General features: G+C 44.6%; 1 long non-coding RNA gene across 2 annotated transcripts; it reads left to right on the plus strand.

Annotated features, from left to right (window-relative positions):
- The first annotated feature begins 2,495 nt into the window (after positions 1–2,495).
- LOC143522694 (uncharacterized) lies at positions 2,496–5,525 on the plus strand. 2 transcript variants are annotated; one of them, XR_013133105.1, is made up of 4 exons: positions 2,496–2,559; positions 3,561–3,656; positions 3,738–3,805; positions 4,987–5,525. It is a non-coding gene; the product is annotated as an uncharacterized LOC143522694 (long non-coding RNA). The 2 variants fall into 2 exon arrangements; XR_013133104.1 differs by having other exon boundaries at positions 2,496–3,656.
- Positions 5,526–7,306: the final 1,781 nt, after the last annotated feature.

Genomic DNA, 7,306 nt, shown 5'->3' on the forward strand with positions numbered 1-7,306 from the left:
TGAAAAAGTTTAAAAATTCATCGCTAGTGTGTGTAAGTGCTGTGTTAGAACTAGTGTCGTTGATATTTCTTGTTAGTTTAGATACCGTCGCGAAGAGAAATCTAGGGTTATTCTTGTTGTTTTCTATTAGTGTCGAATAGTATGCGGCTCTAGCTTTTATTAGGGCATGTTTATATTTGACTATGGCGTCTTTCCATGTGATTCTAAACACTTCTAGTGAGGTGGATTTCCATTTTCGCTCCGCTGCTCGAGCTGCCTGTTTTAGAAGACGAGTGTGTTCGTCATACCATGGTGATAGCTTTTTCTCCCTAATTAATTTTGTTTTAATTGGAGCTACACTGTCTAAGGTATTGCTGAGTGTGGAATAAAACTGTTGTGTTGCCTGTTCCAATTCATTGGGCTGCAGTGGCATAGTGTTCGGTAGCTCTGGCAGTAAGTTTATAAATGTTGCTGCAGTGTCGGATGTAATAGTGCGCGTGGTTTTTGTATGGCGCATCTGATGTACATTGTATAAAGTCATTTCATATATTAGTAAGAAATGATCTGAAATGGCGTCATTTTGGGGGATGACTGCCAGATGTTCTATGTTTAATCCGTAAGTAAGTATTAAGTCTAAGGTGTGTTTACAGCGGTGGGTAGGCCCTGTCACATTTTGGGCTATACCTACTGAATCTAGTATGGAGTCGAACGCAATTTTCAGTGGGTCTGATTCATTTTCACAATGAATGTTGAAATCACCCACAATTACAAATCTCTCGATGGTTAAGACTAGTTCCGAAAGAAACTCAGCAAATTCCTGAAGAAATTCTGAGTAGGGACCCGGCGGTCGATAGATGGTCACTAATTTAAGCTTTGTTTTATTGCCTATACGATTATTGCCTATTTCACCTATCAAAGCCTCGAATGAGTTAATAGAGGTGGTTGGTTTTACAGTAAAACCTATGTCTGTGTCATATATTGTGGCTACTCCACCTCCACGCCCTGTGATACGGGCTGATGAACATAACTGTATCCAGGAGGAGCTGCTTCATTAAAACTTACATATTCGCCTACTCTAGCCCATGTTTCTGTTAAACAGAGTGCATTTAGTCTGTTATCTGAGATTATTTCGTTTACTATCACAGCTTTTGATGCAAGTGATCTAATGTTTAAAAGTCCTAGCCTTAGCTTAATATTGCTGCTCACTTCATGTTGATTATTTAATTTAATTTTAATTAGATTTTTAAAACATATCGCCCTGTTATTCTTATACCTGCCACGGCTAACAGACACAGTCTCAATGGTTTGGTAGTTAGGGAAGTAAGTTCTACTTAGCTGATTTGCGTGGTTTGTTGTGGCTGGTCAGGCCCGACGTAGCACGTCCTCGATGTTCCTGGAGAGGACTGCCGAGCCTAGGCGACTGGGGTGAAGTCCATCTCGGCGGTAGAGTGATGGACGCTCTCGGAAACTCTCCCAGTTGTCGACGTAGTCCACGCCGGCGCTGCTACAGGTGTCCCGGAGCCAGCTGTGGAGACAGAAAAGACGACTGTATGACTCGCACCCTCGCCGGAACGTTGGAAGCGGACCGGAGACAACAAGCCTGGCCGACGTCTTCTTCCGCGCGGTATCCAGAAGCGATCGGTAGTGCTCCTTCAGGATCTCGCTGCGCCGGGCGAAGGTGTCGACAGCCCCCACGTGAAGGACGACGGTGCCGAAGTCGTCTCGCTGCTTCAGCGCCGAGGGAAGCCGCCTGGCCACGTCCAGGACACGAGCGCCTGGAAAACATGACACAGTGGGGGTTCTTTTAGCGCCTGGCAGGTGAATCTTCACGTGTCGTGTTATCGAGTCGCCGATAACAAGGATACCGCCCTTATTCTTCTTCGGTGCCGGCGCTGGTGAGGGTGGTGTCGGACGCAGGGGTGAGGGCGAGGCGGAGGACCTGGAGCTGAGCACCTCGAACGGATTCGCAGAGGAGAAGTCCGGCTGAGGTAGGGGTGACGACGCTGGCTGCCTTCCGCGTCCTCGCTGGCGCTCCCAGCCTGGTGCCCGGGTCAAGATGGCGGTCGCGCTGAGCCGCCGTGACGAGGGAGTGGAGACGGCCGAGTAGGCAGCGTCGCGGGCGGCCTCGAGCCTGGTCTTCTCCTGGGTGAGCTCCGCTTGCTTCTCCAGAAGACGCTGGATCTGCCGACCCAGCTTGTCCAGCTCCGAGCCGAGCTTGACGAGAGCCCGTTCCTCCGCGGTAGCCATGAAAAAACAGGGGAGACAAAACAGAGGGAGAAAGAAAGAAACAGGGGGAGAAAACAGAGGGAGAAAAAAGAGACGAGAAAACAGAAACGAGATAAAATAATCAGATGTCGGTAAGTGTATTATACTGATTTAGAATTGTAGTGTTTAATGTAAGTGTATTAGGCTATAGCTAAGCTATGCTAATGTGATACGTGAATCCGCGTTTGCGTGCGAGCGTGCTGCCGTGCGCCGGTGAAAACAGGAAACAGGAGTGTCGTCACAGGACATCATCAACATCTCCTACTACATCTCAATATTGTAATAACTCATCCAGTCCATCAACTACCACTAAAGGTAAGATCTGTGTAACAAGTGTTGGGCAGGATGTAAGTGTGAGTTGTTTTGGGTTGATTTGGTTTTTGATGGAAATGAAAGCTCCCCCAGCCCTCCCCCCTCCCTTAACATACAACTCCCAGTATGTGTACCAGCTGACATAGGGGGTCAAAGTCAAATTTATTTATATAGCGCTTTTCACAACACATGTTGTCACAAAGCAGCTTTACAATCTTATGGGTCCAAATCCCTAATGATCAAGCCAAAGGTGACAGTGGCAAGGAAAAACTCCCTATGATGGTGAGGATTAGGAAGAAACCTCGGGAGGACCAAGACTCAAAAGGGAACCCATCCTCCATTGGGCGGCCCATTACCACAAGTCCGTGGTGCGTAGGATGGTTCTACAGTTAAAGTTAAGGTCCTTGTTCCCTGAAACAAAAACCTGGACAGGGACAGAAACCTGGACAGGGACAACTGGGAAAGGAGACAAATGAGAAGGTCTGTAGTGTGAGGGATGGAAACATGACCCTGTACCACAACCAGAGACCTGACAGAGGGATGGACAGGACAAGTCCGGATTCCAGGTTGGACAGTGGGACAGACTGGAGGCAGCTGAGAGGAGGGACAGGAGTCTGTACAGGACCAGACTGGGAGATGGACAGGACAAGGGACAGAACAACAGGAACTGGAACCACAACTGGGACTGGGACAGATTCACACAGGACTGGGGACAGACAAACACAGACACTGGGATTGGTGGAGTAAGAGTGAGAGGACGTGTCAGTCCCAGTACAACAGAGACATGACAGGAGGTGATGTGGGTGATTAGAACAGAGGAGAGAGAGAGAGAGAGAGAGAGAGAGAGAGAGAGAGACTAAACCTCTGGGACAACAATAAGAGAAATTGTGCTGCATGTTTGTTATAAAGTGCCTTCAACATAATATTTAATGTATCTAAATTTAAAACACATTCAATTGCACTTCCCAATACAGAAATATAATAACAAATATTCCCACATACAGGACACACTGTTCCACACTACACACCTTATGTAGCTGGTGTGGGGGGTATACTGGTGTTGATGGGATTAGGAGGAGTCATATACTGGAGATACAGAGGTACACACACACACACACACACACACACACACACACACACACACACACACAAATCCATCTCACACTGAGTTAATTTTGTAGTTCAGAGACGTGGACAGACGGTGAGCAGAGAGGGACAAACAGGACAGAGGAGAGATCAGCTGACACAGGTGAGTGTTCACGTCCGTGCTGTAACATCACTGGACTCTGTGTCACTACAGGGATGTTCTACAGTGTCAGTAGTGAAGGAAACATGACGTGCATTAATGTTTCTGTAAGGTGTAGTGTCTGTTTCAGAGACCCAGAGGGGAGAGCTCAGGCATTTAAAAGAGAATTACAGTGCAAAACATTCAGGATTTATTTCTGCAGTCCAAATTTTCTTCCTTTAGTTTAGAACAAAAGGTGTTAACTAATGTTGATAAAAACATGATCGACAGCACGCCAAATATAACCTTCATAATACAGGCCCACAACCATCTCTTACACCACATCCAGGTCTTAATAAAGGTCCCACAGAGCAGTCGGTGTGGAGTATGACTGTGAACTATAAAAGTGAATCAACATGTCAGCACTACGGGCAGCAGCCTGGATCAGGTCTGAGCAGGTGGAGAGAAGTTTGTAACTGTCTAACGTATTTACAAAGACTATTAGCTGGTGTTGCTGTTGTCTCTAAGTGTTTGTTAACAACATTAGCAGCTCTTGTTGTAAACTGAAGGAGAAACACCTGTCTGCCCCATCTAGGGTGAGTGGAAATAACGTCAGTGTTATTGTTCTTAGACCTTCAACTGGCACCAGAATGAGACAAGAACCCTTAAAGTCTGACTAGTCCTCATGGTCTCTTCACTAAGCACTCATTCATTAAAGAGGAACATGCACATTTATCATTTGAATTCAGAATGGGGAGGTGACAGTATGTATGTGATTAGGTTGTTAGTTGTGGTTGTTAGAACCACCTCTGCACCTACATCCAGTTCTCTTCTAGGTGCTTTATAGACCTACAGTACAGTTACACTTGTGTACAAACTCCAGCCACTCTGCTGTAATCTGAACTGTCAGTCTCTGGACCCCATAGCACAACAGCTGTGATGGGTTACAAATTTCCAAATGTATTGTCATTGTCAAGGATTGTCAAATGTATGGCAATTGCCTGGTGTGTGTGTGTGTGTGTGTGTAGAGTCTAGGTATCTAGGTGTACATTTTTGGATGAGTGTTTTAATGTGTACAAACGTGCCGTTTGGTTAGTTTGGGTTTTGACAAGAACATTGTAATGTATTGTTATATTAACCATGGAAATTAATAACGATATTAATCCACAAGGATTATTATCTTGTTATTGTGATGTTTTCTGCAGGATGATGTGATGTACTCTACTGTAACCCATATTAACACCACCAGACCAACACCAAGAGCAATGGATAAAGGAGAGAATACAGAATATGTCACTATCAAACTAAAGTAACAAAGAGGAAGACATATGAGTACGAACACACACACACACACACACACACACACACACACACACACACACACTCACACTCACACTCACACTCACACTCACACACACACACAAGCATATGCGCTTTTACACATTTTACACTTGGGACAGGAGGCTAACTTCTAAGCTAAATACTAAACATGCTAAATGTCATTTTAATCTACAAAACTCCTGTTTGCAAAACAATTTATTATGTTTTTTTATGTCAATGTCTCATGACGTAGGTTTTTTTCAGCAGAATATTTTTTGGCATTTTATTTGTGTGTCTATTGAAGGTATATTTGACCTTTAATTAGTAGCACAATTATTATCTATTGCTAAGCATGTTTATTTAAGTCAAATGCTGTTGTCTGTACACATCTGCAGTGTTAGAGTTTCATAATAAAGAGCTTAAGCAGGACAGAGAATTGTGGTTTCTGTTTACAACCACTGACCACCACATACGTCATGAATGAGTGTGTGAGGCAGTTTGACAGCAGAATGTGTGTAGAGTGCAGTTCACTGACAGCAGAATGTGTGTAGAGTGCAGTTCACTGACAGCAGAATGTGTGTAGAGTGCAGTTCACTGACAGCAGTTGGACAGAACACTGTCTGTTTCTCTCTCTTTAGGACCTTAAAGTGTAAACCATTCTTACTGAGTTGTGGTCTGGTTCACATACACACAGTACTGGCACATTACACATTACAGACAAACTTGATCAGGAGGGTTGAACACAGGAGCAGATGACTCTCCAGAACCGTACAGTGTAAAACCAGATCAGTGACATAAATAGTCTCACTCAGACTCAAACAGAAACACCAAATGTCAAAACCACCGTTTATCCCACACAGGTGACTGTGGTCCAGTGCTCTGTGTGGAGGGTAGATACAGTGTGAACGTAAGCTGGTTATAGGAGATGGTGCTGAGGAAAGTATCCACGTTATTCCTGGAATCCCAATGGGGGTTGCCATGACGTCTCACTATTTCCGGTTTACGGTTCCTTAGTTCCGCTCTCGCTAGCGTTTCAGCATCGCTAAGCAAAACATTGCTGGTGATAGTGACTGAGCTTTGAGACGAATAAAAGTAGCTTGGATTTCGTCCTTCAAGTATGAGTTCAGGCTCGACGTGTGCCGTTGTCGGGTGCCATTACAACTCAAAAAAGTTGAAGTTGTTGTTGGAAAATACATGCTTTGAACATCACCAGCTTCGTAAACACTGTCCGTGTCCAGCTCCTTATGCTTTGCATTCCATGCCGAAGGGAAGGAGCCTAGCGTGGCTTGCAGCTTTAAAACTCAAATACCCTCCAAAGAAGATATATGTTTGCTCGTTTCACTTCGTTGAAAAGAAGCCTACAGAGCTACATCCTGACCCGGAGCTGTATTTGGGTTATGATGGACCACCCCAAAAGAAGCGACGGAAGCTAGTTCGCATGAGCCAAACGGCATCTACAACCACCAACCTCAATGAAGATGCAGACGGTGAACCTCGTGAGTGTGATTAACTCTTTCTCTTGTGCGGAACTCTTATTAACTCTTTCTGTGGTTTTACAACACTGTCTTGCAACAGGTTAACCAGCTTTTTACCAGCATAGTGTATGTGGAATTAGATGTTGGTCGTGTTGGTTGGCCAGTATGCTTTTGCTGGTCATACTAGTCTACCAGCATGGTTAAGCTCGGTCATAATTGTTATCTAGCTTGGTCAAGTTGGTCATGCTTCTTGACCAGCTAAGCCATCAAACTGAAAATATAACATACCATATGCAGGTCAAAATCAAAAGGTAGTTGACCATCTTAACCAGCTTGAGTTGGACATGTTGTATTTGTTAGCAGGGATCTAAGAAGTGATGTGATATTATTCTCCTCTTGCTATTTAGATATACATGTATAATTTTCTTTCCTGTATTTACTTTGTGTTTACACTTGTCTTATCAGATTGCAGTGTGGCCCTCCCCCTGGAACCCTCTGACATAGAACTATCAAGCATTCAATGTACATCTGCCTCACAGTGCCACTCTGTTCACACACAGTGGGAAGACTGCACCCTGCTTGATCATGATTACACAAAGACAGTCAAGGAAAAGGCTACGCGGGACCAGATGACACAGTGTAATGACTTTGGGTACTTCATGTTACAAAATGACACAGATTCCCTGCTGTACACTGGCTTAAAACTTCAAACATTCGACACCCTTGTTTC

This window comes from Brachyhypopomus gauderio, chromosome 9, assembly GCF_052324685.1.
Source record: "Brachyhypopomus gauderio isolate BG-103 chromosome 9, BGAUD_0.2, whole genome shotgun sequence".
Taxonomy (NCBI): Eukaryota; Metazoa; Chordata; class Actinopteri; order Gymnotiformes; family Hypopomidae; genus Brachyhypopomus; species Brachyhypopomus gauderio.